This window comes from Balaenoptera musculus, chromosome 12 (genome assembly GCF_009873245.2).
Source record: "Balaenoptera musculus isolate JJ_BM4_2016_0621 chromosome 12, mBalMus1.pri.v3, whole genome shotgun sequence".
NCBI lineage: Eukaryota > Metazoa > Chordata > Mammalia > Artiodactyla > Balaenopteridae > Balaenoptera > Balaenoptera musculus.
The window spans coordinates 66,385,635-66,397,806 of record NC_045796.1 but is presented as its reverse complement, the minus strand read 5'-3'; positions in this window follow the sequence as shown (position 1 = coordinate 66,397,806).

The following is a 12,172-nucleotide window of genomic DNA, read 5'->3' as shown; positions in this document are numbered from 1 at the left end:
GTCCCAAATTTTATTTATTAAAAAAAAAGAAAACAACTTTTATTGAGACCCTAACCTGGCTCCTCTGAGAAGCTTTTACGACCAGGATTTAGTGCTCTTGTGTTCTTCTCCAGGACGTGGCAAAATTTGGTGATATTCGTCATTCCATTTGTTGACAAGTTTATGTAGTTTCTCTAGCTGGCTGGATGAATACCTGTATTGTTTTTTTGTGTGTCCAGACTGGAGATGTATTCTGAGGAAAGTGTCTTTGCAAAAAGAGGAAACCCATTCTTTTTTCTGTTAATCGTATAGGAGCATCTTTACTCCCAAAGGCCACCAAATATGCTCTATGATCCAGGAAGGTTAGCTACTCTCTAGCCCTTCCTCCCCTGATACCTTCCTTCTTTTACTTGGAACCTTTCAGAGGAAAAAGAAAACACAATAAGACAAAGTCCTACAAAGTGCTAAGGATGAGTCAGTAAATATATACGGACCAAAGTCAGTGATATAGAAAAAGGAAGGAAGGAAAGACTCAGCCTCTAGCAGTGGAGAAAAATATAGTGTCTCTGGTCAGGTAAATCATTTACAAAGTAGAGAAAGTGAGAGTTAAGACCTGTCTGTCATGTGTAATCATATGCTATTTAGAAGCCTCATTTTCAAGAGTTATACAATGAAAATAAAAGCACAGCAAATGGATACTATTTCATAGTTGTCATACACTTTTTATTCTGCTTTGAAATTATAGAAAGATAGGAATATTTTCTATTTTACAGATAAGGAATCCTAGACGACTCTCAGAGACTGGTTCCCCCTGCTGAGGAATGTACTCGTTCCACAACTGGATGACACAGGTCCACTGCTGGCCACTTGGCAGAGCTTCTATTCTCTTAGCAGAATCAGTAACTCCCCGTCAATGAAGGTCACCAAATGATTTCTCAACTAAAATATTTTTCCATGGGCTTGCCTGAAATATTAACCTAGACATTATTTTGTCATAATTATTTTGTTGTAAGTAGAAGGGCAACATGATTTATTAAATGATGAGAGACTCAAATCCCAGTTTTAACATTTACTGTTTCTGCTATTACAGAAAAAGTTACTCTACCTGTCTGAGCCTTGGTTTCTTCACTGTAAGACAGAAATAATAAAATACATATCTTCAAAGATTATTTTGAAGATTACATTTAATATAAATAAAATCCTTAACACAGCATCTGGCAATAAATATTGTGTAGTATTATTTATCTACCTTCCAGTATGTTGCATTGTTATTCTGTTTACATTTTAAGATGCAAAAGTTAGCTGCCAACGTTTAAAAAAATATATTATCCATTAACTTCTTTTTCTTTTCTTTTTTTAAATATCTTTATTGGAGTATAATTGCTTTACAATGTTGTGTTAGTTTCTGTTGTACAACAAAGTGAATCAGTATATGTATACATATATTCCCATATCCCCTCCCTCTTGTGTCTCCCTCCCACCCTCCCTATCCCACCCCTCTAGGTGGTCACAAAGCACCGAGCTGATCTCCCTGTGTGATGCAGCAGCTTCCCACTAGCCATCCATTTTACATTTGGTAGTGTGTATATGTCCATGCCACTCTCTCACTTCGTCCCAGCTTCCCCTTCTCCCACTGTGTCCTCAAGTCTGTTCTCTACGTGTGTGTCTTTATTCCTGCCCTGCCACTAGTTTCATCAGTACCATTTTTTTAGATTCCATATATGTGTGTTAGCATAAGGTATTTGTTTTTCTCTTTTTGACTTACTTCACTCTGTATGACAGACTCTAAGTCCATCCACCTCATTACAAATAACTCAGTTTTGTTCCTTTTTATGGCTAATATTCCACTGTATATATATGTGCCACATCATATCCATTAACTTCTTATCCTAAATGTGTCCATGAAATTACTTATCTAAAGGCTTGTATCTAATCTACAGGCCCTGAAATTACAGGATACCCAAACTTTAACCCTTGACGTAGAGAAGGATGCTAGACAAATTGAGGGAAAGTATCTACGGTGAAATTCAGATCTGGTGACATTCCGCAGTGGAGAAGTACCCAGGGGTTGATTCATGTTGATTTTAGAAGCGATGAAATAGTGGAGATGGGGTGAAATCGAGGTCAAGGCTTCCTGATATTCCATTTGAGTTAAATCTCACCATGCAAAGTGATCTCAGAGTTTCCTTTAATAACTATGACAGTGAGTACAAAAACACCTTCCAGGAGAATCAAGAGCTAAGGTAACAACTCTCACCTTTGTGGGAGAGAAAACAAGCAGTGAGTGAAAAACTGATGGAAGGACAAAGTGAGCAGGGACGAGCCTTTAAAATACCATAAACTGGATGTGAAATGAAAATTTAGCAAAATGAATCATCTTGCGTCTTAAAGTTATATCGTGAGTATTGCTCGCAGCACAGTCTCTTAGAAAGCCTCATGAGGGTTGTGTGCTTTCCTCCCAAGAGGACAGAGGGAGGGTAGGAAACAACTTTCTGTCTAGCAGCGGCCTCAGGACAAATGAAACTCTGGTCACAACCATCAAGAAAAAAACATTTGTAGGGACTCAGGAAGTCAAAAGCGTAATGCTACAGCCTCAAATGGCCTCACATTCCATGGTGTGTGAGGAGAGAGAGAGAAGGAGAGATTTCTGGTGTTTGTTCTTATAAGGGCACTCATTCTGTTGGATAAGGGCCCCACCTTTATGACTTCTTTTAACCTTAATTAACTTCCTTAGAGACCCCATCTCCAAATACAGGCACACTGGGGGTTACAGCATCAACATGAATTTGGGGTAAACACTAACACTCAGTCATTTACTTATAACATTAGCTTATAAGTAACTATATTCATTTGGCTTCCCCTGTAAGCAGAGTCTGAGATTAAGACCTAGGAGATTTCCTTGGAAGGCAAGGACTGAGACACGATTTGCGAGATGAGCTCAGGAAGCAGGAGTCAGAGAGTGGGTAGAGCAAGCAGGAAAAGTCAATGAAAGAGTACATTAGGATGCTCCCTTGGGCAAAGATCTCCTTTCAACCAAGATATCAAAAAACCCCACAGACTATTCCAGAATTTTTAATCTGAAAGATGGGAGACTGAAACATTTATCCATTCTTATCATTGGTTGAAGGATCAACCTAGGGAAGCTAATACACTAGTGCTCTGGCCAGGCAAGCTCGCTCCAAGTAGAGAAGGTGTAGGGACAGAATGAAGGAAGATGTGCCATCTGAGGGTAGGCTGGATGCTGGCAGCCAGCACAGGGGGGCTAGAACTGCCACCTGTGCTGCAGCTGATGTCAGAGGTGGGCCAAGAACATGTAACACGAGCACCAGAGGCATCTGTGTAATATTTATCTTTGTTTCAATACAAGCAGGCAAAAAGTAAATTGGTTTGTAAAAAGCTACATCTTAGCTCCATTTAAGAAGTACAGTTACTAATCATATTGCATTTCAAAATCAGAAGAATGGATGTGAGGTGGTGGTAGTATAGAAAAGGGAAGAATGGATATGGGTTTCAGTTACCTATTACTGCCTACTAGTTTAAACCAACAACTATTTAATTAATTCTCATGATTCTCCAGTGCTGGACTCGGCTAAATGGTGTTCTGCCTCTCCTGATGCTCACGAGAGCTTCAGTTTGCTGAGGGTTGATGGAGCTGCAGTGATCCAAGATGGCTCTCCCTACTGGCTGTCAGTTGGAAGCTCCTTTGGAGCTGTTGACCAGAACACACTTGCATAGCCACTCCCTGTGTCTTGGGTTCCACATTGCATGGAATCTGGGTTTCAAAGAAAGTATCTTAAAAGAGAAAACGCTGAAGCTGCTAGACTTTCATAATGCTTGCTTACACTCAGAAGTCTTTCAATGGTACTTCCTTTGCATTGTATTGTTCAAAACAGTCACAGGACCAGCCAGGATGCAAAGGGAAGAACATATCTCCTCCTTTGATGGGAGAAGCCGCATGCTTGTGCAAGGTGGGATATGATTATTTGCAACCATCTCTGTGCCCTGGCTACTACAGTAGGATAACAGGGCTTGTGGACATTTCATGAGAATTAATTCTTCAACAATTCTTTCCTAAGGTTCTACTTTTTGGTTAATGCTGTGCTTAACTATCTATTCATAGTAGGGGTTTTAGATGAGGATCAAAACACTTTCCTACACTGATTGAGGACAATGCAGAGTATTCCCAAAATTTTTCTCAAAATGTAGTATTAAAACTTACATTAGAGTCCTCTGGTATGATTTTTAAATAATATGAATGCTTGGGCACAACGTACCTGATGTGTCATGGTCTTTAGGTCATGCTCAAGAAACCGGCATTTTAAATGAGGCACACAGGTATCTATGATAAAAAAACATATATTGCTAGAAAGATACAATTCTATGTCTTTGGTCTAAAATAAGGGAGGGCCACTAGGGAATGACGGCTGTTCTGTACATTAAAAGCTTGAATAGATATTTCAGGTAGCATGTATTGAGTAGCATGAATGGAGTTCTAGAAACTAGACAGAATGGTGCTTTCCTGGAAGTAAGTCCATCAACCTAGAGAACAATTAGGAGAAAAGGAGATATGACGAGACTAGATGAATCAATCTAGAGTCTAGAAGTGGACGGATTGTGAAAGCTTTGAATATCGTACTAAGTAGTGAGCTTTATCTTGAAGGTAAAGCATGATACTTACAAGGTTTTAACAGGAGGTGTCATACTCAGAAGTATGATTTAGAAAGGTTATTGTGTCTACAGCTTAGGTAATGGATTAGAGACACAGGGATAGGGTAAGAGGGAACAGAAGTAAAGAAAATGAGAATGGATAACGGCACAAACTCAGGTAGTGATCCATGTGGGTGAAGTAATTAAGCCATTAGAGTTGCTTACATGGGAATACATCCACTTTCTTGTAGAATGTTTTGCACTTCCACTAATGGTCCTACAAGGGCATCCATCCAATCCTGAAACACAGGTGTATATATATAATACTAGCTCACCTACAATTTTAAAAAGATTCTCTGTGTTGCCAGGTTTTATGAAAAACTGTACAATTAGGTGCACAGGCATCAGACACATTTCTAAGGAGACAACTTTTTCTCTCTACTGCACATCCAAAGTAACATCAGGTGTCAGTGTTCTGGGAAGGATACAAAGCCTAACTTTTCAGCTGATTTTATAGATGGGCCTAGCCACACCCTATTCGTTTCACTTTGGTTTTCCTATTCTCTATATGGAACTTTATGAGGTATAACCATAAAGTAATGGTTTTTTAATGTGCCTCGTAAACTAACTCTGGAGGCAATTTCAAGAGATTCAACAGTTCTGAGCTGTGGCAGCTCTGTTAAAACGGAGGAGAACCGCCTCAAATGATTATTTGAAAAGGGCAACACCCATTAGAACGTGTTTCTCTGGCAAATTGATTTTAAAAACATCCTTTTTCTTATCTTGACCCCTGCATACCCGCTGATTTCGCTAAGCATTCCATGAGAGTTTATTAACTACTTTATGGTTATGCCTTACTTTAAAGAAAAAGTTAGAGTTATATTAGGGAACCTGTTTCTTCCCTTTCTGGGAAAGTCAACTAGGTTTCTGTCTGGAGGGCTTTTGACAACCTCTGTATCCCTGATGGACACATAGCAGGTCTGTGACTCATTTGCTCACCCAGGAGAAAACAATGCAGGGGAAGCAAGCACACTGGGCCTCAAAATGCTAAAGGCAAAAAGCAAGATCTGAGCAAATCTTGGAACAGTCTCAGGAACATGAAATATATGCTGACTCCAAATGCGCATTTCCATTTTTTAAAAATGAGGCAGCCCTGATCCTTGAAGAAGAAAGTTAAGGAAATCAACTTTTATTGAATCATGGAGGGGCTATCCACAAAGGTAATAAATCTGAGCATAGCTCTAAGCCTTTGCTGCCCCTTATCCTACAAACAAACACATAACAATGGAAATGTTCGTTCCTCCTCCTGGCCTAAGAAACCCCTAGTCACTCTCTAAACTGTCATTCTCTCACACACCCAAGAGAGGTTGCAAGCACTAACGACATCATTATTCTGTCTCCTTCCAAATGCCTTATGGTCCTGCTTTCATCAAGCAAGTCCTAACTCCCAACAGGAATTGTACATTCCCAAACCAAACTTCAAGATTCACAAGCAACTTTGATATTACAGAAGGATGGCAGTCAGATTCTTCTCTCAAAAAGTATTTTCTACAAAAGTTATCAGGTTCCAATCCTTGTTATTGCGAGCTCCAAAGGAAGCTTCTGAATTTTACCCTGCAATTCTGGTCTTAAATACTATTCCTGTCTCCTGTAGATGAGAACACAGCATCTGTGCTCTGTAAAGGTACTGTTTCTTCTGGAGTCTGTGGGTGTACACTAGAACTAATGCAGACACCCTCTCATGACAGTTTTAGGTGCCTAAAAACATGCAACCATCCATAACCTTCTTCTATGCACCTGGTAGAACTGAGCTTGGCACTAGAGAGTTATTGACAGTAATTGTAATGAATTATGTATAGACCGAAATGAGTGTCGTCAAGAATCAGAATTTTTAAAAGCAAAAGTGGATATATGCCAATGTCAATGTATATACATTGGGTAGAGATAAGCTAGTACAGAAGTGTAAATGAAAGATGGTTTAAGACTTGCCAGTAAGTGAGACTTTTGTTCAAAACTCTCTTTTACTTTTTTATGATAAAATGAGATATTTATACGATAAAATGAGATTTTTTCCATGCTGGGGAGATATGAGGAAGTAGACGTGAGTAGAGCTAATAGTCTGTTTGTAATGGAATAATTTAAATATTCTTTTTTTTTAACATCTTTATTGGCGTATAATTGCTTTACAATGGTGTGTTAGCTTTTGCTCTATAACAAAGTGAATCAGCTATACATATACATACATCCCCATATCTCCTCCCTCTTGCGTCTCCCCCCCACCTAGGAAAGTATTTGCACACCTATACACACCTACTCATGTGCATATATACATACATATACATGTATACACATACATACACAGATGTCTGTGAGCCAGTGTGATGCTGCTAGTGACAAAGTTTCTGTATCTACAGAGGGCACTTTATGTATCTGATATCTAAAAAAGTGGCCTAACAAAGAAATATGTGTTCTTGAGAATATCTGGAAAATACAGAATACATCTAAGGTAGTACCATTTCCCCTTGTTTGCTCTTAGTTACTATTATGCTGGTCCTGTGTCAAGGAGAGCCACATTTTATCACTATTCCAGGCTGAAATTTTTCAAAGCAGCTTTATTCCCTACAACTTTCTAACCCAGGTATCCCTGTTCCTAGATAATTGGAAAAGTATAGGCTACATTTCAGATGATGGATATAATTTTGCCTTCTTATGAGTCACTTTTGGAATCATTAAGACATTTAGAAATGAAGATGATGATATTTTATCAGACAAATATTAATCATTGTCTTGTACGTACAGATTTTTATGAAAACCCATCTCACTAATTTCCATCACTCCTTTTTTTCAAAGGTTCTACAAATATTTATTGAGGACCAGTTAAGATCCAATCACGCTGATGGATAATGAAAGTGCACAAATGAAAAACTTGGTCTCTTCCATCTCTGGGATGTAAAGAGACTAATAACATAGTGCGGTGATCCTCGAAGTATGACTGCGTTTCTTAGAGTACGGATCCCATGATGCCTGAGAAATAAAAGTCTCATCTCCACGTTAGTTAACGCACTAGAACGTATCCATTGGAATATGATCAGTTGTACACTTGTAAACCTGAGTACTTCATAATAATTGACTCTATAGAGTATGTGATACCAATCAAAGTATTGATGTTAAAATACATTGTCAAATTTCTGCTTAAAGAATGTTGTAACTATTTATCCATAGAAGTTAACTATGATCAATTAATTTATATTCATATTAGTCTCCTAAAACATGCTTTCATGTGATGAATAGCAACTTATACTTAAAGCTTTGATTTTCAAGAGACAATGATCACAAACATATCTTCACTCTCTTGCCACGTAAAGTATTAGATAGGAAAACAATTTTTGATCCTGAGATGTTTCTGTTTTATTTTAGATTATCTATTATGCAAACTCTCATTCTTCACCTTTTAAAAATAACAGTTTCCTATAGGAAATCTCTTTTACTTTTTTGAAAAGCTACTCTATGCACTTTGAAAAGCTACTGTGTATTTGGTACAAAACTGAAAATATACAAGAGGACAATTACTAAGTTTCATTACCTTCCCTGCCCTCACAACTCAGTGACTCTGCAGAAAGGATCCCTATTACCACTTTCTTGTTCATCCTTTTAGAAATCATCTAGGAAATGAAGCACATACACACATAATTATTAAACATAGTTGATAGCATATTTTACATATGGTTCTACACTTTGCTTTTTCACGGAATGTAATGTGGACATCTGTCTCTAAGTAAGAGTAAGTTACAAGTGCCTCATTCATTTCAAAGTTCGCACGGCGTGTACGACACACCCTTAGGGTGACCCTGGATAAATGATGCCTCTTGCAATCCACTGTGCTTGACCATAGGCAGAACTTGCTTCTAACCAATAGAATATGTCAACATGATAGGATGACACTGCCTTGGTTAGGTTCCATTAGGTGGCAAAGGTGAAGGAATGGCACGCCCGCTTCTCTTAGTATAAGATTCTGTCTTGGCAGGCTGAAGAGACAGTGTCCCCTTTCAGGCTTTGAAGAAGTAAGTTGTGATTCTGTGAGAGGTTTGTGGAGCAGGGCAAATGGTTAGGACCTGAAGGTAATCCTAGGAGCCGAGAGAAGTCCCTGACAACAGATAGCAAGGGAAAAGGGGCCTCACCATCGCAGCTGCAGGAAACTTACTTCTGCCTACAATGCAAATGAGCAGATTCTTCCCCATCAAGCCTCCAGATACGGACACGGCTTTTGGGCCTCAGAATTCTTCTGGGAAAGAACTCTTCTATGGGAAGAGCTGGTAAACCATAAAGCCTGAGCCAAGTCTGAGTCCTAAGTCTCAGGGCTGCAAGAAAAGGACAAGAAAACAAACCAGCAAATCTGGTGAGCGATGTAGATAATGGCGGAGGCAAGGCACGTGTATGGGCATCGGGTATGTGGGAAATCTCTGTAATTTTCTCTCAGTTTTGTTGTAAACCTAAAATGATCTTTAAAAAAATATGAGTGTAAGTATGGGTATTGACTGGAACGAGTCTTGAAGGAACTTTCTGAAAGATGGAAATTTTTATATCCCTGTGCTACAAGAAAACTCATTGAATTATACATTTAAGATCTAGGCATTTGTCTATATGTAATTTTATCCTTAAATCAATGATAAAAATAGGAAAGTAAAACAAAACAAAACAAAACAACAACAACAACAAATAACCACAGCTTTGCAGACACTTGATTGTAGCCTGGTGACACCCTGAACAGAGAATCCAGCAAAGCCACACCTGGACTCCTGACACAAAGAAACTGTAAGATAAGAAATGTGCATTGTTTTAGGCCACTGATTTGGCATCATAATTTTACAGCAATGGCTTTAATACATTTGGTGGATCATTGATTGCTTTATAGCTTTTTGAACCTTGAAGGCAAACAGAAAATTGAATTAACGAAACTCCCTGTTTTGTGGAATGCTATAACCATTGGTTCAAGATCCCTTTCCTTTTATACTTATTTGGTTACTTCCTTTAACCCATAATCCTCACTCACATTCTTCTCTCACCAACAGGCAACCATTTAAATGAATTTGATGTGGATCTATTTTTGTTAGATTATATTTCTGCCAATTGTGTACATGCATTTGAAATTTGCCTTAGATGTTCTTGAGGTATAGTCTCATGTCATTGCTCCAAGTAAACATGTTGTATATGATTCCATTTCAAAGAGTTAAGAGTTAATATGAGCAGATCATGTTCAAAAAATAAATCAAAAACAAGGTCGGGGTTCAGGTTAAGAGGCAGAAAACAATAAGAGAGTGAAGTTGTGAGCTAAGGAGTTTTGCAGGAGTCAAACACCTGCTGTTTGGTCTTCAGTGTGAGGCTAGGATACAGGTCAATCTGCCTTGGAGTGGGAAATGATCCTTTTAAAACATGAAAGCTATTATTTCCTCAGTGGCTGTAGAATTTCCAGAAATGTCAAGTCGGACAAAATTTGGACATTGGTAAAACGAAAACTACAATACAATAAGGAGGAGAGAAAAGTCAGGGCCAAGAATGAGCATGAATTGGGTGGCTGCATGGAAATATCCCACATATAAAGTTTTACTCTTTGTACCTAGAAAGAGGACAGAGGGTGGACCCAAGGAAAGAGGATGGGATTTGGGTTTGAAAACATGCGATCAAGTCCCAGCTACCCTCTAAGAGACCATGATGCTTTGGGGCATGTAATTGGATCTAAGCCTCATTTTCCTCAGAAGTAAAATTAGAGTTAACCAGAACACCTATTTTACAAGCTCATGTAAGAAATAGCATAATTTTTCATGTATTTGCTAGTTACAGTCGTCTCTATTTGTTCTGACATTTTAAAAAATTTTATATCTTACATTAAAAATAACCGGTATATGAATCTACTGCTGTAGGGGAACAAAAGATTAATAAAACAGGTAGCACCTTTCCTAGGCTGTAACCAGTGGAAGGACTGAAATGTCCATGGATAGATAGTAGCAAAGTAAACGAGTTCATGTCCTTCTTATGAGGCTCTTTTAAAAGTCTAATCCAGGCTTCCCTGGTGGCGCAGTGGTTGAGAATCTGCCTGCCAATGCAGGGAACACGGGTTCGAGCCCTGGTCTGGGAGGATCCCACATGCCGCGGAGCAACTAAGCCCGTGCACCACAACTACTGAGCCTGCGCGTCTGGAGCCTGTGCTCCGCAACGAGAGAGGCCGCGATAGTGAGAGGCCCGCGCACCACGATGAAGAGTGGCCCCCGCTTGCCGCAACTAGAGAAAGCCCTCGCACAGAAACGAAGACCCAGCACAGCCATAAATAAATAAATAAAACAAATACTTAAAAAAAAAAAAAAGTCCAATCCAAAGATTTCTTGGTACCATTAAAGTTTTAAAAAGTGTTTCTTTTTCTTTTCTCCATTCAATTATTTATTCAACTGTAGGCTCATGTTTTTCTCAGACCTCAAAAGCTGCACATATAAAATAAGGTCCCCTTTGCCATTACCTTCCCGATTTCCTTTTCCTTTTGGAAAGTTCATTCTTTTACGAGTTTCTTTTTCCCATATAATTTTTGCCAACCCCAGAGGAACACTACATTTTCCACAAATCTGTACTGGTGGTAGGTTTTCAGTTCTGCAAGATATTCTTGCAATAGTTCTAGAAATATTAAAGTTACCTCCGGTTTCATTATCTACTCTTGCAGGCAACCCTGTTTCTGCTTACTGATATGTTTCAAATGCAATCATACTTATTGCCCCCAGTGCAAATAAAATCGGGCTGTATTATTTTTTAAATTCAGTGATTGACTTAAAGTAAAAAATTACCGCCCAGAAAAGCAATCTGAAACCTGCTCTCAGGTATGACTAAGATTAGCATTTATGGAGCTCACTCGTGGTCTGTTCCCCCTGCCACCACTATGCTGCAGGTCTTTACCTAACAGTCCAGAAGGAGATACCTTTTGTTTTGGACCAAAAAATGTTCTCCATTATTTTACAGAACAGTGAAATTTTTCGGCAGAAGTATATATATTCGCCATACAATGAAGCAGAAAGCTGCTTATGCCTTCAGAGTAAGCACTCTTCTGGTCCCCCAATTTTTAGAAATATTAGGGTCCATTCTCAGAACACCACAGCACAATCACCATTAGTGAGAACCTACTGTTAGATCCTAGGATCATTATGTGTTCAAACTCCTCACATTAGACATTCTGAATCACCCCTCCTGCTCTTTAGGTGTTCGTATTTTACTTAGAAAGACAGACATGAGTATGGATGTAGGCGGGGCAGCATGTGACCTCTGGAACAGAGGCAGTTGTGCTCAGAGGAAGAACTAACCATTCTCGGGGTCTCAGGAATAAAATCGACCCCCCAAAGCTGTGCCTTTTGGAAGAAGTAAATTTATTTTAGCCAAGGGTAAAGAAGGCATCTCAAACCAAGGGAACATCTCGTGTAAAATTACAAAGTATATGTTGTAATTTGTGATCTGGGGAAAATGAAAATTTGATGCAATATTGTGTTATGTGGAGAAAGTGGCTGCAGGGTCA